General features: G+C 41.7%; 1 protein-coding gene across 3 annotated transcripts in view; it reads right to left on the reverse strand.

The window, feature by feature from the left end:
- The window catches only part of Lims1 (LIM zinc finger domain containing 1), a 107,330-nt gene that overhangs the window by 56,122 nt on the left and 26,641 nt on the right, over positions 1-24,567 (reverse strand). The window lies entirely within an intron of this gene.

Genomic DNA, 24,567 nt, shown 5'->3' on the forward strand with positions numbered 1-24,567 from the left:
TATAACTGGAGACTCTGCCTATCCTTGGACACTTGGAGTAGTGATTGTTTCATAAAATTCCTAGGTCTCGCCTATTCCTAGTGGTTACAAAGAACAATGGTATCCAAGTTGTTGTGGTCACATTTTCTAGCCTGCCTCTGTTCGGTGCAGCTGGTAGTTGTATAAGCCTCATTACAACTTTCCATACCATTCTGTCCTTTCTAGCCTGTTGGGTTCTTGTTGATTCTGGCATGAAACAGCAATCTGCTCCAATTTAATATCAACTGCAAAGCTGATAATTTCTTTTGTAAGTTTAAACTCCTTACTGAAATGATTAAATACTAAATTCTACTGAGTGCTTTGCAGGACCTTTCTCCTCGCAGGCTATTTAACTATTTAACAGTTTTCTATTTTCTGGGAGTCAGGGACCTTTTGTGATTCTGATAACGTTAATGATTCTCTCACAGAAAATGCATGTGAACACTACATTTTACAACAGTGTTACAAAACCAACAGACTCTCTTTAAAGCTTCAGCTCTTTCCTGAGCGCATTTGTTTTTTTCCCTTTTCTGAACACCTCCAACTCATTGTGGGTATTCTAAGCTTCACCGTGTGTGCTCATCTGGATCTATCTGCTCAGCCATAGGCTATGTACTGTTTGGGAAAGTTCCTCTTGTCTGTTCTAAATTTCTCTCAGCCACCAACCTTCTAATCTATTCAACTATCTTTTAAAATGCAGGTCGATTACTTATTGACCCTTCTTAAAAACCTTCCATGGCTCCACTGCCTTTATAACCGTATAAACAAAGAGAACGGGGTGTGCCATCTGGTGCCAGCAGAGCCTGCCCCAGCTCTTAGGCACCTAGCCTTCTGGATTCCAGGCAATTCTAGGACAGAATAGTCTCACTTCCTGGTTTCTGCCAATGCAGCCTGTAAGTCTAGAAGAAGGATTCTTGCAGTTTGCTCTTAGTCACCCCACTATGTCTTGGGCAAAGGCAGGATGCCTTTCTAGACCTCATGGGCCAGTCAATCCCCTTTGTTCTACGGACTCCTGTGTTGCCCTCTGTGATCAAAACAACATAGTCTTACGACTGGCTATTTAGTCCTTTTCTTGAGACAGTAGTTTCTTATATCATGCTATGTAGCTCAGGCAGTTCTCAAACTCATGGCAGTCTGCTTGTCTCCTTAGAGTTTTGAAGGTTTTGCTCTTAACATTCCACATTATCTAAGTGAAATTTAAAATTTTCTTTTATTTTTAGTTCATGTGTATGAGTGTTTTGCCTGCATGTGTGTGTGTGTGTGTGTGTGTGTGTGTGTGTGTGTGTGTATATATATATATATATATATATATATATATATATATATATATATTTATCACATTCATGCCTGTGCTTATGGAGACCAGAACAAGGTATCAGATCTCCTGGAACTGGAGTTAGAGGTGGTTTAAACCATCCTGTGGGTGTTGGGAACTAAACTTGGGTACTCTGTTAAGAGCTCTTAGCCAAACCATTGTTCTAGCCCCTCTGAACGAGATTTTAAAGACATACCAATTATTCTATAGTTTTAGAATGTACTTCATGAAATTTCAGAGCTTATAAAAACTAGATTTGAAGAGAGCCTTCCACAAGTATAAATACTTATGGGTAAGACTAAAACTTAGCCTAAATGTTCATCTAAACTTGTGAGAGCACAGTATTCAGCAGCCTGTTATAAGTCATCGCTTCAGGCACAGGAGGGTAAGGAAGCCTAACTGAACCTCAACTACTAAAGTTGGTCATTAGTGTTACTGAGTCATTATAGTTACCAAGAGCTACAAAACTGCCTCCATGCAGAATCATAATTAACCAAGGCTCATTACCAGTATCTTTTATGCTAGGTCCAGAAGGCCTATAAACTGGATGAACAGCTGTGCAATTTCAGGCCACTGACTTCCATATGTGATATGCAACAAGAGAAGAATCTTGTTTCATAACTAACTTTGGATTTGAAGAAAAAAAAAGAGCCTTTTTTAGGCGGAGTTTTATCTCATGGATAATAATTTACAGGGAAAAAATACACTGGGAGCTGGAGAGATGGCACTTACTGCTCTTGCAGAGGACCACTGCCAGTTATCTCTGTCTCCTGCTTACAGATCAAATGTGAGCTCTCAGCTGGTCCTGCCGCCATGCCTTTGCTCTGTCGTCATGGACACTGACCTCTGAAACCAGAAGCCCAATGAAACACTTTTCTTTATAAGTTGTCTTGATTATGGTGTTTTAGCACAGTAACAGGAAAGTAATAAGACATTCCTTACCCCCACACATGTGCTGTGGCATGCACATACACCTTTCACACACAATCAAAACTAACAGTTCACATGAAATTGACTGAGTCAGAAACATGGCAATTTCTCTTAAAATCAACAATACGGGATCATCTACATTAATAAATACTCTCAAGAGCAATTTCTTGATAAATTTTCAAATAGTTCAGAATAAAATTCTAGGTTATCAAGCCAATTACACACTATTATTTGTTTATTTCATTCATTATTATTATTATTATTATTATTATTGGAAACAGCTCTGGCTGTCTTGGAACTTGACTATGTAGACTGGGCTGGCTTTGAACTCACAAAGATCTGGCTGCCTTGGCCTCCCAAGTACTAGAATTAAAGCATGTTCCAGCATACCCAGCTGCAACAACAAACTTTAAACTTTGATTTATTAGTGTGTGAATGTGTGGTGTGTTGCAGATATGGATTCAGAGGACAACTCTACAGAGCTGGTTTTCTCTTCCTACTTTCACAGGGGTTCTAGGTATTGAAATGTCACCAGACTACTATGCCAAGTTTTAGCCAGTGAGCCATCTCATCTGGCTTCTAATCACAGATGTTTTTTAAGGAATCAAGAACACAAGATGGGTTCAGTGGAAAGGTCCTGGAGAGAGCAGGTGACATTAAGATGATAGTTTCACTTCTAGAAACTTACTTGTTGTGGCTGTCCTGTAAGTACACAGGAAGTCTTTGTTCTGGTGAAAACAGGTTAGGGTTAAAAGGAATGTTTGAGTTAAAATGATGAGATCTAGAACAAATAAGAAGGGAAGTAAAAGGGCTTGTAACTGGGTAACAGATAGCCAAACTGACCGGGTAAGAGGAAGGACAAAGCTCTGAGGAAAAAGAAGCCACTACTGGCCTGGCAAGTTGGATCCTACTCCCACAAAACTCACCCCCTCACTGAGGAACAAGTACAAGATAGCACTGTTTTTTCATATATAGCTGCTTCCAATGCAGCTAACTGAAACAGACTTATTATAGATAAGAACAGCCAGCCAGGACAAGGGACTTAGATATGAGGAAACTAAGAAAGACTGTAGCTATATCATGGTAGCCATGATAAAGAAGCTAGCTCCCCATTTCAGTAAATCTACAGATGTTCATAGAAACACGAGAACAGAGAAAGCACAGTCTAATTAATGGCTGACAGACCCTGCCAAGGTCAGAGACCAACAACATCTGTATGCTGGTGTGACCAGCAATGCCTACTCAGGCTTCGGGCCAGCAGGCATGCATGCCAAGATCAGAACAGGGATTTCTACCCATACTTATGACCACCTTCTAATAGGTTAAACCTTATATGAACATGAACTGGACCAAGGGAATGTGCATAGAAATATGGGCCCCTTATTGGTTCAACTTGTCTATTAATTTCACTAACTCATGGGAGTTTTGTGACAGTGAGCATCTGGCATACTTGAGACAAAAATCTCCTTCATTCTCAAGGACAGCCCTTTTTACCCCACTGAATTCCTTGTTTTTGTTTGTTTGTTTTCCTCCCCTTTTAGAAACAGACAGGTAAATTAAATATTTGACAGTTTTGTCCCAGGTTAAGATAACCTTGCATCAGGGGATGGAGAAGCAGCTGGTGAATTCCTTGAGGTACTAGCATGAGGACCTGAGTTTGATCCCCAGAACCTATGTAAAAAAGCAGAGTGTGAAGAGAGCCAATCCTGTTGGTGGAGGTGTGGTGTGCTAGCCCCAAAGTAGTGAGCATGGGAGAGCTGTCCCCATTAATCATCTGTCATGTGGCAGCATGAGCTGGGGAGAGCTGGCCCGGAGGTCATCAGGGCAGCAGAGCAGCCCTGTCACCCACTAGCTGCAACACTTGGGAGAGTAGGCCCTGCACCTCACCTGGGGAGCACAGTAGAGCCAATCCTATTTATTGGTGGAGGGTTGAGTGAGCCAGCCCTGCAGGTGTTAACATGGGAGAGCTGCCCCCATTATTCATATGTCATGTATCTGCATGGGCAGGGAGAGATACACTTCCCCATCAATGCCTAAGGCAGATGGGAGACTGGCCCTGCCCCTCATCAGATAACAGCACTAAGGAGAGTGGCTCCTACACCACACATGGGCAACACAGTAGAAATGACCTTGACGGTGTAGGTGCGGGAGAATCTGACCCTCAGGACATAAAAGCAGAAGAACTGGCCCCGCCCCTTGCTCATTGCTGCAAGGGGTGAACTCTCCAGGACAATACAGTTCACCCTGGTGGTAAGGACAAGGGCTGAATAACCCTGCAACTACCCAGGCCTAGAATCAGGGTTATGTGTTGGCTCACCCCAACACCCACCCCATCTGTGATCTTCTGGAGCATGTGAAGGGACTGGTCCTGCAGACCCAAAGCCGCAGGATTTCCACAACACAAGGCAACAGCAGTATAACATGTACCAAACACCCTTACACACACACACACACACACACACACACACACACACACACACACACACACACACACACACCACTAGGACACCCACCTTAGCATGGGTGACAAAGAAGGAAGCCTGCATTCCTAAAGCTCCCTGAATAATCTGCAGTCAGGTGGGCTAGCCTCCCCAGGAGATGTAAGTTATATAACTCTGCAGATACTTTAAGATTCTTGTAAATTCCAGGAATTTCCTTAGACTTTATAGTTTCATTTCCTTTCAGAGTCTCAATGAACCTTCTTCAGGATAGCATGCTTCAACTGTAAGAGAGGGAGCTACTACACATATGTATGTCTACCACTTTTTTTTTGGTTTTTCGAGACAGGGTTTCTCTGTGTAGCTTTCGCCTTTCCTGAAACTCACTTGGTAGCCCAGGCTGGCCTTGAACTCACAGAGATCCGCCTGACTCTGGCTCCCGAGTGCTAGGATTAAAGGCGTGCGCTACCACCGCCCCACGTCTACCACTTTTTAAGTAACACAGCGTAAATATTGTTTCTTTTAATTCTTCCTATCTACTGTATATTTTGTAGCATATCTATGTCTCCTAAGTATATTGCTAAGTAAAACACTCATTATGGGCGGGGGGGGGGGGGGGGGGGGGGGATCCAAGCAGGACTTGATGACACAAATCTGTAATTCCTGACCTTGGGAGGTTGAGGCCGGAAGGTCAAGAGTTTGGGACACCTTGGGAGGGTTATCCTGCCTTAAGAAAAGGAAAACAAAACCATCAAGCAAACAAAAACACATCTAGTGAAGTATCTATTATATGTGAAAGAAGATGAGGTAGAGGTACTTTCATATTCTACGCAGGCAGCAGGGAGTCAAGCTGAACGAAGGCCAGGAAGAACACATATGGTTCTTCCCCAGGCCCTGGAATTCACAAGGTGTATCTTAAAAAACAAAACAAAACAAAAAAAACCCAAAAAGCCATAAACCAAGATTCCTGCCTTAGATTCCATTATTTTAGTCAGTAGTGGCAACAGTCAATGGTCATGTCAAAATTATTTTTACCAAGTTACCAAATTCTTAGGTTCAGTAAAAATTGTCATCTTAAAGGCAACACTGCTCAAGTTTTATTTCCTCCTCTCAGGCATCAACCTTTTATTCACTGCTTTTGCTCCTTTTTTTTGAGACAGGGTCACACTATGTATTTCTGGCTGACAAGGCTGGCTTTAATTGTTTCTCAAATGGTAGGAAAAAGGCATGCAGCACCTGCCTGGCCACTGCTTGTTATCTTCTCCCCACCTCATATAGAAGTTCAATTTGTAAAATTCAGAAAGTTCAAACTGATAAAAATAGAATTTAGAAATTTAAGGAAGATTTTTGTTTTTTTTTAGACTTGAAGACATAATTACTTTAAAAAACTATATACTAGGGCTGGAGAAATAGCTCAGCAGTTAACAGTACTTGCTGCTGTTATAGACCCAAGTTCAACCTCAGCATCCACACAGTAGCTTACAACCAGTTCCAGGCGTCCAGTATCCTCTTCTGGCTGTCACAGGCACAGGCATATACACAGTACATGAACATATATGAGTGCAAAATACTCATACACATAAAATAGAAATTTTAAAACAAACAGAAAAACCCATTATTTACTGCACAATATTACCATTCCAAAACAGTTCAGAGCAATGGAAAATGGTAACATATACTTAACATCAAAGTATGGCATTTGTTTTGTGTTGTTATAACAAAATACCCAAAGCTGGGTACTTTTCATTGATTTTGTCTCTGAAGGCTAAATTAGGCAACTGTATTCAGTGAGGAGGGTCTTGTTTTATGTCAAGACATGGTAGAAACTCTCCAATAGTGGGAAGTGCAGGTGTGTGTGTGTGTGTGTGTGTGTGTGTGTGTGTGTGTGTGTCGGGGGTGAGGCCAGAGAGGATGAGAGAGAGCTGCCAGCAATGCCTGTGAAAGACAAAACTGTGGAGTGACTTTGATTTAGAACTGTGGTGATATTTTGTTTGTGTTCTAACAAACAAAGCTTGCCTGGAGATCAGAGTGTAGAGCTAGCCACTAGAGGCCAGGCAGTGGTGATACACACCTTTAATCCTAGCACTTGGGATCTCATGCCTTTAATCCCAGCACTAGGGAGGAGGAAACAGACAGTGATATGGCTACGTGGAGACAGGAAGTTATAAGGTGGGGTGGAGACAGGAGCGTGGCCCTTTCAGTCTGAGGATTCCTAGAGGTAAGAAGTCTTTCTAGTGGCTGGCTGCTCTGCTTCTCTGATTTTTCAACTTTGACCCTGATATCTGACTCTGGGTTTTTAGTAAGATCAATTAGAATTCGCACTACATAGAACAACATTTTAAGGAAGTGTATTGACCGAAATATCTTCGGTTGGTGGGAACTGAGAGAGTAGGAAATATCTGTGGAGAGAGAGAAGGGACACAGAGGGTCCTGCATGTGGAGACCTCTGTGTAATGGGACAACCTGTCAGGGAGATGACAAAAGTGGAAGAAGACTTTCTAAAACCAAGAGCTCAGCCTTCAGGTTAGTATGGAAAGGAACAAGGCTCTTGAGAAGAAGGGCTAAAGAGATACAAACACTCATTACAATAGCATTCTGAAGGGCCTTCCCATCCAATGTCCACCTCTCACACCCATCACAGGTTGGCCTCTGCTCTTGCCTACAGGCTAAGGTGATGCTGCTATTGATCATATGATCATATAAATAAGCCTGCACTTAAAAAAAAATATTTCAGCTGGGCATGGTGGGGCATGCCCTTAGTGGCAGCATTCAAGAGGCAGAGGCAGGTCGATCTCAGAGGCAGGTAGTTCAAGGCCAGCCTGGTATACAGAGAAACCCTGTCTTGAAAAAACAAACAAACAAACAAACAAACAAACAAACAAACCCAAATAAACAATTCAAGTAACAGAAGAGTAGTGTTATGAGAATATGCCAGTAAGGAGGACAGGACAGCTGGTAAGTTTTCTGAGTCAGAAGCACAATAACCTTAAACCTGCAAGGGTCTGAGGTACGGGGATTTAACTATGTGACTAGGGGGAAAGTCAGAGGTATGAGATCAGAGGGACAAAAAGTAACATGTTTCAAAGAGCCCAGTGTTCTTAATTCTATGAGTGACATCAAGTTGCTGTTTGTTTGTTTTTTTTTTGCATTTAGATGTGTGGTATGCTTGTATGAGTATTCTCATGTATGTGGGCTCACACGTGTGTGCAGATGCATGTAGAAACCTGAGTTTTATAATGAGATGTGTTCTTGTTTACTCTCCACCCAGAACCCACTGGCCAGATTGTTCACGGGATACTGTTTCTACCTCCTGAGTGCTGGAATGGCAAGTGGGCATTTACACAGGTGTTGGGAATCTGAATGCCAGTTCTTATGCATGTCCACAAATACTTGTTCCACTGAACCAGCTCCCCATCCCAAAGCTGCTATTTTAAGTAGGACTGACAAGATCAATGTAGGCTGAGGATGCCTCTCCTGTGAACAGGGGCAGGGGGATGAGGACCCAGGCAGTGCAGTAAGAGTGTAAGCAGCAGTATAAGGAAGAACATTAGCTAGAGCCAGGATGGTAGTGATCAAAACAGAAAAAAGGGTGTGAGGTGCACCAGGAAGCAAAGTGGACAAGCCAAGGTAACTGACTAGGAGGGGCAGAGTGGGAGGCGGGAGGCTCTGGCATTCTTAACATTTTTTCTTCACATTCTTTTACTCACAGAGCAACAAAACAGACCTGATGAAGTATAGCCCGAGCTGTACTTCATGTAGCCATAATCTTATCCGTTGAAAGGATAGCATTTAAAGCCTACTTTGAATCTAATAAAATAGTTTTCAAAAGTTCACAAAATTAACCAGGGGATGTATCTTAGTTGGTAGAGTGCTGGCCTAGTATGGACACAATTGTGGGTTCTATCTCTGGTACCACACCTAAAACCGGGTGTGGTGGGGCCCAGCGCTGGGGAGGTGGCAGCAGAGGGAATAAGAAATTCAAAATCACCCTTGGTACTCAGTGAGCGCAAGGCTAAGTCAGACCCTGTCTCCAAAGGTGTGGTGGGGCATGGGAGGTGACTCATCAGGGTAAGCATTTACCTTGCAAGTATGAGGAGCTGAGCTGGATCCCCAGAGTCTTCTTCCTTTGCTATCTATGTCCATTTGTTTTTGAGACAGGGTCTTAACAATCAAATATATTATTAAACTAATAGACTCTGTTTGGATCCCAGTTTAAACAGACAACAATAGAAGGATATTCTTAGAACAAGTGGGGAAATGTGATTACAAACCAGGCATTAGATGCGAGGAATCTCTGCTCTTTTTGTCAGGTAGGACAGCAGTATGTGGTTTTCTAATAAAGTGTCCATCTCAGAGACCAACTCTGATGCATATCAAGATACTATCATTTAATATTTGAAATCTGCTTTTAAATATTTAATTAAGAGAGGAAAAAGAATGTGAGTGTGGCAACAGAGTAATGAAGCCCAGGCAATTAGAGTGCATAAGGGTCATTTCTTGTTTGTATTAAAATATTTCCCTAAGAGCTTTTTCTAATGAGGCATCCGAGGACATCACCTCGACACAATGGCAAATATCTTTCTAAGATCATACAAAGTACATTCAAGGCTTTGTTAAATTCCAAAAGGAGGTTACTGACAGAGCATTCTAAGTGGAGGACTGAGGGCTGCCTCAGGCTATAACGAGCAGGTGCAGAGACTGAGAGACTGGGCGACCTGGAATCCTATTCTGAATCTAGTGTGTCAGGTGGAAAAAGGCTGTAAAGATTTTGAATTCAGGGTAGAAAGGATTATCAGCTTGGAGACAGCCTTTGGAGGTCCTTCACACAGCAATATGAGTCACAGAGGCAGAAGGAAGAAGACATTCAGGTGTGTGTGTATGTGTGTATGTGTGTGTGTGTGTGTGTGTGTTGGGGTGGGAATAGGGATTCATGTTTTTTCAGGGAAACATGTTGCTGAGAATAAATCCATGCAATCAAGAATAGCACACATACCTACATGGGCGATTCCTTCACGTGCTTCTAGGTGAATCATGTCCTGAACAAGACCACTTCAAACCCTTAGCAGCTTTCCCTGATCCTCCACTCCTTTTAAACACCCATCTTCAGGAGGAAGGACCACAGCGGCCTTCAAGGCCTATTTTCACCATTCCTCCCTTATTTCAAGATGACCTCTGTTCCACTGGGGCTGTTTATATAACAGTATTTAGCAACAATCACAATGTTAATGCTTTATATTTATTGGCTTTAATCCTCAAGGCACTCTGTGAAATGAGTGGCATCCTATCTTATCCAAGCAGAAACAAGGACTACAGTTGGTATGTGATAGTACCAGATCTGAATGGCCACCTTGCATTCAGAGGCCTTATTTATAACCACATCACTCAATTTTAAAAGCTGCGATCTTTTTAATGTGGTATCAGATAGCAACAAAAGAAAACCAATTCACTACAGCTACATAAATCCACATTCAAAAACCATAAAAATCTGAGAACCTCAGCTCATTTAGTAACACAATACTACACACTGTATAAAACTGTAATAAACAAACCTGTTTTACTATTAAGAAAAATGTAAATATGGCCAGGTGGTGGTGGTGCATGCCTTTAATCCCAGCACTCAGGAGGCAGAGGCAGGTGGATCTCTAAGTTCCAGGCCAGCCTGGGCTACAGAGTGAGTTCCAGGACAGCCAGGACTGTTGTATGAAGAAACTGTGTCTTGAAAAACCAAAAAAAAAAAAAAAAGAAAGAAAAAGAAAAAAAAAAAAAGAAAGAAAGAAAAAGAAAATGTAAATATGTAACAGAACTATAAAGACATGCACAGAGATAACAGAGACTAAATTCAATGTCTCCTAGAAGAAAAAGCACAAGGGAGGCTAGCTAACTGGGAGGAGAAAGTGTGTGAAGAGGTTTCAAGCCCATCTGTGATGTCTTAATTCTTAAGGTGGCTGCTGCATGTCAGAAGTTCTTATTAATGTCGTTGTAAAGTGGCTCCTGCCTGCAGCTGTGGCACTAGGGTGCTGATGGGAGTGTCTTTTTGAATGCTGTGAAAATATGTTGCTCTGATTGATTGATGAATAAAGTTGTTTGGCCAACGGTGAGGCAGGGTAGGGTTAGGCGGGACATTCTAACTAGAGAGGAGGAGGGAGAAAAGCAGAACAGATAGAAGATGCTGCCAGCCACCATGAGAAGCAAGATGTAAAGATACTGGTAAGCCAGGAGCCATGTGGCAAAGTATAGATTTATAGAAATGGGTTAATTTAAGATGTAAGATCTAGCTAGCAAGAAGCCTGAGCCATTAGGCCATACAGTTTTAATTAATATAAACCTCTGTGTTTATTTGGGTTTGAGCGGCTGCGGGAGAAAACTCCAGTTACAGGGTGCTAGACAGACAAGAGGACCGCTAGAGCTTTAGTCAGCCTCACCACATAGTGATTCTGAGGCCAGCATGGACTAGAGTGAGACCCTGTCTCAAAACCCCAAATAAACACACAAACAAATGCAAACAAACACTACAGACATCTTAGACTATGTATGGCTGCAGTTTCTAAGTGCTCTTTCTGCCACCATGTGGCTCCTACAGGCATTACAAGCACACAATTCTCAGAAGGTGAAGGGATACCAGCATTGTTAAGTGTTCCACTATTGCATGAGTAGAAACAGTCATCATTTGATACATAACCAATACTAAAAGCATATTCTAGGCTAGGGGTGTATTTAGAGTTAAGCATACCAAGGCTCAGCACTGAGAACACCACCATCATCCTGTTAGCCTATTTAATTCCAAATAATGCTTGATAGAACAGAAGACTTAAATAAGGAGCTCACTTAAAGGAAAACAGTAATAAACTTACTGGGCATAAACTGTAAGATGAAACAATCAATGTAAGAAACACTAGTGATTAAGTAAATCACTAACACTAGTAAGAACAGAGGGAAAGCCTTGCTTTTAGACATAACTAACGTAAGTAGGTAAATAAGGACCTGTGTATAGACTTCAAAACCAATAAGTAAATAATATGGAAAGAATATAAAAGATAAACTCTGTCCATAGTATTACTAATTCACTTGTAAAATTTGTTATTTTCCCCCAATTTAATACTGTTTTTTGGAGACAGGGTCTCACATGTAGTCCTGACCTAAAACTCACTACACAGACAAAGCTGACCTAGAACTCGAGACCCACCTGCTTCTTCCAACAACGAATTGGCTTTTTCCTCACTGCTCTCCAGATCAGCAAACACTGTGTCTGATTCTGCCATTCTCTATCCAAATGAACTTGTGGTTTAAGCTGTTCCCATTGTGGAGCCTTCCAAGGCTCCCAGTGAGACAGTGAGAGCAATCTACTGAGATTCACTGAACTTTAGGCCAATCACCCTGCATTTGTTCCACCATATGTAGCTCACTGCTGGGTCATCTCCCTCAATGTTCCCAAGTGTGTGGTAAACAGTATATAGACCAGAAACACTTGCTGAGGTAACTCAAGTTCAGGAACTTCATAGAAACATGAGAAGGTATTTATATATTGTGAAACTTTTTCTTAGTGATGTACACAGATACACATGCACACACATACACAAAAACTGAAATTTATGGGCTGGAGAGATGGCTCAGAGATTAAGAGCACTGGCTCTTCCAGAGGTCCCGAGTTTAATTCCCAGCAACCACATGGTGACTCACAACCATCTATAATGAGGACTGGTGCCCTCTTCTGATGTGCAGGCATACATGCAGGCAGAACACTATACATAATAAATTTTGAAAAGAAACTGGAAATTTACAAAACAAGGCTGTTGGTTCACAAAGACACAATCTGCCAGACAAGGCTGTTGACTTCCAATAAAGAAGCCTTACCTTAGTAAACCTCCTGCCTCAGACTCTTGAATGCAGGGATACCACACTTCAAGAAGGAATGTCCCAAAGACCCACACAATCACTAAACTTGACTCAGGGCTAGGTTTATGAAAAAACAAACAAACAAACAAACAAACAAACAAACAAACAAACAGGCAGGTCCTCGGCCTCAACTCCGCCTGCACTGGTACAAATGTAAGGAAAGAGACAGGCAGGTGTTGAGTGCCCAGGCCAAGGGGCCTCACTACTCAGCAGACAGCAGTGAGAGCCTACAGCGCAGCTGGAAAAGAACTGCTCCTCTAGGGGAACAGAACACCCTCTTTTTCCCTAAATGAGCCCCACCTCCCCAGCTTGCTGGCATCCTAGACCAGGGCTTAATCCTAAACAAATTTCTAAACTAGCCAAGTTATCTGACACAGAATGCCAACATCTCTCCTTCCAAATATCAAACATGGCACTAACAAGCTTCCTTTCTTCCCAGCACATAAAATAGTAAGTTCCATTCTATTAAAACTGTGGCAAGCAAGAAGAAAAAAAATCATAAAACAATTTAAAATAAAAAGTGGAGTTGTTTTAGAGTATCTCTGTGTAGCCCTGGCTGTCTTGGAACTCACTCTGTAGACTAGACTGGCCTCAAACTCACAGAGATCCACTTGCCTCTGCCTCTCAAGTGCTGGGATTAAAGGCATGTACTACCACTGCCCCACAAAAAGTATTAATTTTTTTTTTTTTTTTTTTTTTTTTTGTTTTTCGAGACAGGGTTTTGCTGTGGGATGTTCTGTATGTCCTGTGGGAGCCCTTCTTGGGTTCTTTGTGGCGTTACCCAGCAGGTCCGCATAGAGGATGATTAGGACCATGGGCCTGAGTGCAGGTGTCTGAGATGGTCTGCACTTGGCTGTGCTGGGGGATGGTCTGTATGTCAAGTTGTTCTGATTGATCAATAAATAAAACCTGATCGGCTGTGGCTAGGCAGGAAGGATAGGCGGGACTAACAGAGAGGAGAAATAAAAGGACAGGAAGGCAGAAGGACTGGCTGCAGCCGCCGCCATGACCAGCAGCATGTGAAGATGCCGGTAAGCCACCAGCCACGTGGCAAGGTATAGATGTATGGAAATGGACTAATTCAAGCTATAAGCACAGTTAGCAAGAAGCCTGCCACGGCCATACAGTTTGTAAGCAATATAAGTCTCTGTGTTTACTTGGTTGGGTCTGAGCGGCTGTGAGACTGGCGGGTGACAAAGATTTGTCCTGACTGTGGGCAAGGCAGAAAACTCTAGCGACAGAGTTTCTCTGTGTATCTTTGGAGCCTGTCCTGGATCTCACTCTGTAGACCAGGCTGGCCTCGAACTCACAGAGATCCATCTGCCTCTGCCTCTGGGACTAAAGGCATGGACCACCATGCCCGGCCATTATTAATTCGTAAAACTACAAATTCCCCACAAAACATCTTCACTTAGTAGTAATACTGTGACACAGAAACTGAACCATGGTAAAAGCTATTTTTTAGTAGAAAGCTTTTCAAGTCTTTCAAATCACATCCACTTAGCAGAAAAAAAGTTCCTTTACAACCAAATGTTCAGGGAAGAAAGGATCTTAGTTTAGCATGAACTGTTGTTATACTGCAGACTGACTAGCTGGAGGAGCCTGGCGGCAGCTACTCAACTCTGCAGCGCCATCTGTATACATGGTGTACCTTTCAGGGCTGCTGCAGAGGGAAGAGGTGGAGTCCAGTGGCGAACCTACTGAGGAGACCAGCCAGGCAACCTTGTGAGACTGTGCTTCAAAGCAGCAACAAAACTGCTCAAGTTTTTTGGTCTAAAATACTTTTAGCAGGGTGTGGTAGTGTTCATATGTAAACCCAGGAGTCAGGAGGCCAAGAATCAGAAATCTGAGACTAGTCTGGGCCTATGCAGTGAAACCCTGTTGTATTTATTTTGAAACAAGGCCTCACTCCGCAGCTTTGGCTGGTCTGGATCCTCACCTGCCTCTGCCTCTGCCTCCTGAGCGGTGGAATAAAGGTCACCACACTTGGCTAGACTCTGCATTTACAAAAAAAAAAAAAAAGTTCAAACTTCCTAAGATTCCCAATATACTGACTTTAATAGAGCATATGCCAATTAGTAGATATGATAATGATAAAAAAATTGGTAAGTAAGAATACCTAAGGAACTACTTAGAAGTTAATTTGCAATCTTCAGAATTTATAGGTGAGGATTAAAAGAACAGTATTTATTTCCATTATGGGCAGAAAAAACCCCAAAAAGTGTACAAACAAATTATTTTTTTTGTGGGCAGGCAAACCTGGTCAATGCTACAAAACAGCACCCTCTAGTGCCTGTTTGTGAATCTGCTTCTTTTTCAATTATCAAGAAATAACATGCGAGACCGGTGAGACAGCTCAGTGTGCAAAAGGTGCATGCTTCCAGCCCCAGTGACCGCTGTTTCATGTCAGAATGCATGTGGTGAAAGGAGAGAACTGCAAACCGGTTTGGTCCTCTACACTAATGCTGGACCACTTGTGTGTCCCTCCCCCAAACACAAATAAATGTAATACATAAAATAAAAAATGCAGTCATCATGGGACTAGGAAGATGGCTCAATGGGAAAGTGCTTGCTATTCAAGCATTAAGATCTGAGTATGGAGCCTAGTGGTGGTGGTGGTGGTGACAGCACTCAGGAGGCAGAGGCAGGCAGATCTCTGTGAGTTCAAGGCCAGCCTGGTCTACAGAGTGAGTTCCAGGAAAGGCACCAAACCTACACAGAGAAACCCTGTCTTAAAAAAACCCAAACAAACAAACAAACAAACAAAAAAACCAAAAAACAAAAATACCCACAAAACAAACAAAAGGATCTGAGCATGGATCCCTAGTAGCTATTGGAAAGCTGGAAAGTTGGTTGTTATGGCACATAATGGTTAATTGTAGCCCTGGGGGAGAGTTAGGTATGGAACAGATGGATGCTGGGGACTTGCTGGCCATGTAGCCTACTTGAAACAGCAAACTCCAGATTCAATGAAAGACCCTGTCTCAAAAAATAAGGTATGGAGCTACAGAGAGGAATACCAGATGTTAAACTCTGGCCTCCATCCTTGTAACGGGTGTATATGCACTCTCCTATGTTATGAGGAAAACTTTCTATGTATGTTCTTTTTTTAGATTTTTCTGTGAAGTTCTATATGTCTTTTGATTCTTTTTTTTTTTTTTGTCTTTTGATTCTTAAAGCAGGCTGAGATAAGATAAAGAAAAGGGTAAACTAAGAAATTTGGCCAACGGGAAAATTAATGAAGTGTCTGTCCCCAAATCTCAAGTGCCTTTTTCTTTTTTAGAAAATACTTTCTTTTTGTGTGTGGATTAGTGTTTGCCTAAATGTACACATGTGTACCACATATATGACTGTTGCCTGCAGAGGCCAAAAGAAGGCATTAGATTCTCTGCTGTAGTTATAGACAGTTGTGAGTCACCATGTTGGTCCTGGGAACTGAACACAGGTCTTTTGCAAGAGCAATACGTGCTCTTAACCTCTGGGACAGAAGGCTTGGAGGGATGTTATACAAATTCTGAGAGATCACAGATGCCAGTCGATACTACTATGACCAGAAAATCCATTAATCACAATTGACAGAGAATAAAAAAAAATTCCATGATAATACAAAATATAAGCAATTTCTATCTACAAATCCTGCTCTACAGAAAACACTAGAGGGGAAACTTCGTCTGAAGAGGTTAACTACACTCTAGAAGACAGGAGGAAAAAATAACTCGGAACAGTAAATCAAAAGAGGGGTAAAGAGTCCACGTCATGACAACATAATATCAGGAAGCAATAAACACTGCTCATTGACAATAAAATCCCCCAATAAAAAGACACAGACTAACAGACTGGGTCAGAATCCATCTTTCTGTTACTTCTAAGAAACATACCTCGTCAACAAGGAAAGATTAACTCTTTTGGGTAAAAGTATGGAAAATGGTGTTCCAAGAAAATATACCTAAGAAGCAAGCAAGTGTAGCTATTTTTATATCTGACAAAATAGACTTTAAACAAAAACTAATTAAAAGAGATAGGGAAGGACAATATATGCTCATTAAAAGAAAAATCCTCCAACATATTACTACAATTTAAAACACTTATGCACCAAATACAAGAGTGCCCAAGTTGATAAAAGAAACATTCCTACATCTAAAATCACACATTAACCCTTACACAGTAATCTAAACATGGAGTTAAATCAAAAAGACCTAGTAGACATCTACAGAACAGGTCATCCAAACACTAAAGAATATGCTTTCTTCTCAGCACCTCGTGGAACTTTCTGCAAAACTAACCACATATGGGGAGGAATAACTAACACTAAAGGCCATTTGAAAAACCATATAGAGGGCTGGTGAGATAGCTCAGAGGTTAAGAGCACTGGCTGTTCTTCCAGAGGTCCTGAGTTCAATTCCCAGAAACCACATGTCAGCTCACAACTATATATAATGAGATCTGGTGCCGCCTTCTGGCCTGAAGGCAGACATGCAGACAGAACACCACATACATAATAAACAAACAAACAAACAAATCTTTAATTTTTTTATAATTTATTTATATTTTATGTTCATTGGTGTTTTATCTGCATGTATGCCTGTGTAAGACCATCAAAAGCCCAGGGACTGGAGTTACAGGTAGGCATGAGCCACTCTTTGGGTGTTGGGAATTGAACTCAGGACCCCTGGAAGAGCAGCCCATGCTCTTAACCACTAAGCCATCTCTCCAGCCTCCATAAATACATCTTTTTAAGAAAAGAAAGACAAACCATATGGAAACCAACTACTGTAGAAGCGTCCTAAAATAGCTACATATATGAAAGAAATCTAAATGGGGTCACCAAATAATAGAGGAGACAATGACCCAACTTGATCTCTTCTGCCACCAAGAAAAACTTCCAGTGACAGGAATGAGTTACATCTTGTTGAATGATTAAGGGGCTCCATGGAAACCCCTATACAACCCAGGTTATTGTCAAGGCCATTGGCTACTCTCCATAACCTGATGGTAAGGCCCTATTGCTGAAGACAACACTTTTTTAAGTCATCGAACATAAGAGAAGTGCCTATCTTCACAACTACTTACTAATGTTTATGGTTCTGGAAGGTTCTCTGCATGTTACCAGAGAAGGAAGGTAATTATCAATTTGTTTATAAACCCTGTGTCACACAATAGTGATCTGCCTGCAAGATATACTTGTATAAATAGTGAAACAAATGTCATGGAAGTAACCAACTACTTTTAGACTGGATTTAAGGCCCACTCCATTAGAAAAACCTTGATATTTTTAATATCTTATAAAACCAATTTGATTCAAAACTAGTGTGTTGAGATAAAGAAAGTCACTTTATACTGTTTAGGTGAACAGCCCATCAGGAGGAGATCCCAATTCTGAAACACATGTACATGGAGCATGAGTGCATACTATGATAAATACTACTAGACCTTGTCTCAGAACACCACCACTGAGTGACTTCAATATAAGAGGGTGGGGGGGAGGCAGGAGGAAAAGGAGAAAACAGGACAACATGTGACATCCAAGCAGATATGAGGTTCCTGGGGCAAGTTAAAAAGCAAGAGGGAAGAGCAGAAGGGAAGGGAAACAAGGATCAACAAAACAAAGCATGAATAAAGATGCCGCAATAAAACCCATTACTTTGTGTGCTAATTAAAAAAAAACTAGCAAAACCAAAGAAATCATAAGGAGACTGAGGAGACATGAGGAGATATTGTGTATCAAATAAAGCTTGCCTGAAGATCAGAGGTCAGAGCCAGCTACTAGATTAAACATAGATGCTAGGTAGTGGTGGCACACACCTTTAATCCTAGCACTCAGGAGGCAGAGATCTGTCTGGATCTCTGTAAGTTCAAAGCCACCCTGGACTACATGAGATTGACTCAGTCTAGGTGAGAAAGAGAATCAGGCAGTGGAATCACACACCTTTAATCCTAGTACTTGAGATCTCATGCCTTTGCTACCAGTATCTGGGAAGCACACATCCCTTTAATCCCAAAAAGATTATGGCTGGGAGGAGAAAGGTATATTAGGTGTGAGGATACAGGAACTAGAACTGTCCTTTCAGCTGAGGACTCAGAGGCTTTCAGTCAGAGGATTTGTGGAGTTGGTGAGGTGAGAAGTTTCTCTAGTGGCTTGTTCCTTTGTTTCTCTAATCTCTCAGCATTTACTCCAATATCTGGCTCTGGGTTTTTTTTTTTTTTTTAATTAAAAGGCTATTTACAATTCACACAACAGAGATAGATGTGTTTACCTGATGTGAACAGTACAAAATGTACATATAAATTGCAAGGTATCACAAGGCACCTTATAAATATATATGTACACACACACACACACACACACACACACACACACACACACACACACACACACACCAGTTATCAATACATTTAATTAAAACAATTTTTTTTAAAGGGCGAGAAAGATGGCTTAAGAGTTGAGAGCACTGGCTGCTCTTCCAGAGGGCTCTGGCTCAATTCCCAGCACCAACATTACCTGACGGGCTTGGAAGACATATCTGAAGGTCATATACATGAGAAGGGCTTGCGACCTAGAACACAGATATGTTCTACAACAACCAGATGGGCAAAAAGGGAGAGGGGGGCAAAGGATCTAAGACACTTCTTCACAGGATAAGAAATGGGTACAGAGACAGATATTCAGTATCACTAATCTTAGAGAAATAAAACTATAATGAGATTATTAATCCTACCCACCATGACACCTGCTATGAAACAAAACAAGAAACCCACCACTGTTTTCAGTGATTCTCCTGGATAATACTCAGAGTTAAATGGAACTTAAGAGATAGGTGCCTACCACTTTCTAGCATCATTCACAATAGCTGAAATTAAAATCTGCTTAAAGAATAATGTGAATTCACTAAGGTGAGAAAAATTTCAGTAGCTAAAAGTCAGACACCTGTAATCTTACATTCAGAATGCTGAAGCAGAAAGATTCTTGAGTTTGAGGCCAGCCTAGGTTACAGTTTATGGTAAGACCTGTCTTAGAAAAGAAAAAAAAAAAAAATCTAAAAGGTTCCATTAACATAAGAATGAATAAGCAAAATATGATACATACAAATAATGGAATATGACTCAGCCTTGTAAGGGAGGAAGTTCTAACATGTGATTTATGGATGGACCTTGAAGACATTACACCAAGTGAAAAAACAGGTTACAAGGGGACTAATACTGTATGTTTCTACTCTGGAGGTATCCACTGTAACCAAATACATAAAGATAGAAGGTAGGTGCCAGGGACAGGGGTGTGCCATGGAGGGATTTGGGGATCTCTATTCAACAGCTCCCAAGAGTTTCACAGCCCCAAGCAGAGTCTGAGTCTGGGAAGCTGAAGCACTCTGAGGGTGCATGGTGATGACAGCTGTACAACAATGTGAATTTACTTAATATTACACTTAAAAATCATTCAAATGGGTGTGGGAGAGATGGCTCAGCAGTAAGAGTACTGGCTATTGTTCCAGAGGTCCCAGGTTTGATTTCCAATTTTCAACAGCCATGTGAGAGCTCACAACTGTCTGTCACTCCAGCTTCAGGGGATTCAACACCCTCTTCTGGCCTTCATGGACACCAAGCACATGTCATGCAAGTTAAATTAAGTTAAAAGAAACATTCAGCCGGGCAGTAGTGGCGCACACCTTTAATCCCAGCACTCTGGAGGCAGAGGCAGGTGGATCTCTGTGAGTTCAAGGCCAGCCTAGGCTACAGAGTGAGTTCTAGGAAAGGTGCAAAGCTACACAGAGAAACCCTGTCTCAAAAAGCCCCCACCACCACCAAAAAGAAACTTTCAAATGGTAAATATTATGTAATTCACTCCAAACAGTCACTAAGAACAGAGCAAAGAAAATGGCTCGCCAATGAGTTTACTGGAGCCCCTTGGAGGCGTGGAGGTGGCAAGTGACGACTAACGCTGGATTCCTGGAGGCTTCACCAGTCTTTGCTCCCTCGGCAACTGTTCACTGTTTATATAACCACTAGGAGCTTCTTATAAGGTACATGAACCCCTACTCCCAATCTTTGCTATGAAGCTCAGGTTTACCTAGAACTTAATATCAGCGCTCAGGAGGCAGAGGCAGGTGATCTCTGGGTTCAAGGCCAGCCTGGTCTACAGAGTAAGTTCTAGGACAGCCAGGGCTATACAGAGAAACCATGTCTCAAAAAAACCGAGAAAAAAAAAAGTATTGAAGTCCAGCAATCAAAAGCCCCCTTTGGCTCACCTAATTAACATGCCCAATTAAAATTAAACAACTCATCCTAACAGGGGGTTTCTCCTTTTACCTTTATAAACCACTGTTTGCCTTTAGGCCATGCCTGTCTCCTCTCTATCCAGAGGTAGTCCTTTGTCCTTCTGGGCCTCTCCCTTGTTCTCTCCCCCTTCTTCCTCGTCCTCTGTCTCCTGTCTTTGTCTCTTATTCCCTACCCTTCGTTCCTCTGGGGCACATAAATCTCCTTTGTGCTGAGAACTTGGTCTTGGGGTATCGTGGGCCAACAGGTCCCTACACAAGAACTCCTGGAAAGAAGCTGTCTACAGAGACTGTCTGACTAGAACTACGGGACTGTGGAGAGGTTGGAATGTTGCAGGTCCAGAGGCTACCTACCTTGTCTGGGCCTAGCTTTCTCCCCTCAAACAGCCATTCCTTGTCCGCCTCCGTGTCAGATCTAACATCCTGTGACTGCCGATGAAAATCTTTTGGAATCCATTAACTAACTTAGCAGACTTCCACCAATCCAAAGGCTAAGAATGCCATCAGCATCTTAAGCCTATAGAAAAACTCCCATCTGTAACCACACTAATGTACTTAAGACTTGCCTAGATTTATGATTTTCTTTTTCTGTAAAACTATGAAACTAGGGTAACCTAAAACTGTTTTCCTAGACTATGGTCACTCAAAATGACTCCAGAAAAAATGATCTTGTTTCCTTTAAGGTGAGAGCTGTTTTTTTTGGGATGATGTTCTTTTTTTATGCCAACACTACAAAACAACTAAAAAACTAACACCAAACCCCAACCAGCAAGCAAAAAGATAAAGGAGAGGACAGTGGACACAGACGCAAGGAAACAAGATGGAAGGGAAGTCCCAACTTTTTTAAAGTAAAAACCATGGCTGGACTGACTCAAGAACTTATAAATACAAGATGATCTTTGGATGAAGATAGCCTACAACTATCATTTACATTGCCCCAGGTAGAGTGGAGGTCTAGAAATTTCCATTTACAGTTCACATTTCTTTTCTCAGGCAGACATTACCGTTTCCATCTGACAACAGTACTAGGAGAAAAGCAGGGCCCCACACATCAAAGGCTGTGGTCTCCATTCTTGACCGTGAGCAGACCTGCCAACACACCCTCTGCTCCCTCAGATATAGTTCAGTATCTCACAGGCAACACTGCGGTTTTCCTGGGGTTGTTACTGGGGGGTGATAAAGGGGTTCAGACTGGGCTCTCTATAAATAGTCCCAGGCGGAAGGCCTATTGTCTATTGGATATGGTCCAATGCTTTCCTCTACAGAGCAGCCCAGCCTTCTCGGCAGGGCACCTTTCCTCCAGAGCTTTCCTAGTTAGACAAAGCTGCTCTCCTGGCCACACTGGCTTTAAGACAAGACCTCTGCTTCTGATTAACTTAGAGGATGATTGTCTTTTTCTTGGAGTTATGTTTTCTAATTTGTGTTTCAACTTAAAATGTGGCTAATCTGAATTGAAATGTGCTATAGTGTAAGAAATATAATAGACCATCTGAATAATTTGGAATATTTACTATTGGCTACATACCCATCTATACAGCTTGACATAGTAACAGTTTGACATATTGAGCTAAATAGGTATACTATGAAAATTAACTTCACCTGCCCTCTTTTTTGCATTTTGAACACTACTACTAGAAAATCTTAAAGTGCATACAGGGCTTACATTACATTTCTACTGGATTGTATCATTCTAGATATATAACAAGCCCCATTTAGTGAACAGAGACATGAAGCCCAGAAAGCACCCTGAGGACTTGGAAGAGGTGCTGAAAACTCAAGGTGACCACATTCAAACTCAGGGAAGAAATCCTCCAATATTTTCACTTCTTCCCTGCAGCAAGGGGAATGAGAGGCTGCCTGGACCAGAATTCTGGTCTGGTCTCTTGTTAGCCTGACACGTTTCTTCACTTGGAGATCAAACACTTCATTTATAATATGGTCAAAGGAAATCTCGCCCCCAACCCCATGCAGGTTGATGAAGCCTAAAATCACAGGGAAAATAGCACTCAGCAACAGCGTGTTCTTGATGTGTATATATATATATATATATATACTTTGATTTCTGTGGGTATGTTTCTGTAGCTAACTTAGTGATCTTGGGATCATGTTGTGGGACTGAATTCCAATCCTCGTTCCTTCTCCACCCAAATCATTTCCAAAGAATTCACTCAAAGGGAGACCAGGGTATACTTCCTAAGCAAATCTATCCTCACTACCATAGCTGTCTTATTTATCCACACCACTGTCTACCACATCCCTTTCAACTATATGTATGTGCATGGGTCCATGTATTAGTGAGTAATTAAAAATAACTTGCAGATTCTGGTTGCTGGGATAGAGGTGCTTTCCTAGCATACATGAAGCCCTGGGTTCAATACCTAGCACCACATGACAGGTTGGGTGGCACATACCTGTAATCATAGCACTTGGGAGGTAAAGGCAGGAAGACCAGAAGTTCAAGGTCATCCTCAGCTACATCACAAGTCTGAGGCAAGCCTGGGCTACATAAAGCCTTGTCTCAAAGGGGGAAAAAATCTGGCTGTTGACCATTTTCTCAAGACCATTACCAATAGCTTACTGCTAATTCCCAAATTTAAAAGTGGTCATGTTCAGGAGCTATAGCTCAGTGGCAGAGAATAATGAATGGGCTGGGCATGGTGGTACATGCCTTTAATCCCAGCACTTGGGAGGCAGAGTCAGGCAGATGTCTATGAGTTCAAGGCTAGCCTGGTCTACATAGCCAGTTCCAGGACAGCTATTGCTACACAAAGAGACTCTGTCTTAAAAATAAAAAAGCAGAGCAAGCTGGGCGGTGGTGGTGCACGCCTTTAATCCCAGCACTAGGGAGGCAGAGGCAGGCGGATCTTTGTGAGTTCGAGGCCAGCCTGGGCTACCAAGTGAGTTCCAGGAAAGGCGCAAAGCTACACAGAGAAACCCTGTCTAGAAAAAAAAAAAAAAAAAAAAAAAAAAAAAAGCGGAGCAAAACAAAACAAAAGAATGGTCTACTTTTTTTCTTTTAATCAGTTTTACAGGTCAATGAATAAAAAATAATTCTTTGACTAGTTGTGGCTGCATTTTTCCTACCACAGCAAGGATTAAACTATCACTAAATATAAAATGGTACACTTCTCTTTCCAAAGACTGCATATAATTTATGGCTAAAAAATTAATATAACATGCTGGGCGTGGTTGCACAAGCCTTTAATTCCAGCACTCAGGAGGCAGAGGCAGGTGATCTCTGATTTTGAGCTAACCTGGTTTACAGAGTGAGTTTCAGGATAGCCAGGGTTACACAGAGAAACCCTGTTTGGAAAATCAAAACAAAACAAAACAAAAATTAATAGAATACAACACCAAAAAAGCATGTCTCAAGTCTTTCCTAGTGTAATCCTCCACAGGCCCTAAAGTGCTAAACCCAGCACAGCTGCCCTTCACACAGCCCTTCACTTTGAAACCACAGGAACATAAAGTTGCTTTCATATGCACTCAATAATTAAACATATATCTATAAGAAGAATCAAAACCATTGCCCTCTGCCAAAGGGAGAAGATTTTAATTAGCACAGTTAAAGATTACAACTTACTCAAGATCCTGTCTCAAAAACAAAAAAAACAAACCAAACCAAACCCCAAAGACTGGCCTTTTCTCTTTTAAACAGTTTTACAGATTAATGAAAAAGAACAATTCTGCATCTTTCCTACCGCAG

The sequence above is a fragment of the Peromyscus maniculatus genome, chromosome 21, assembly GCF_049852395.1.
Source record: "Peromyscus maniculatus bairdii isolate BWxNUB_F1_BW_parent chromosome 21, HU_Pman_BW_mat_3.1, whole genome shotgun sequence".
Classification (NCBI taxonomy): domain Eukaryota; kingdom Metazoa; phylum Chordata; class Mammalia; order Rodentia; family Cricetidae; genus Peromyscus; species Peromyscus maniculatus.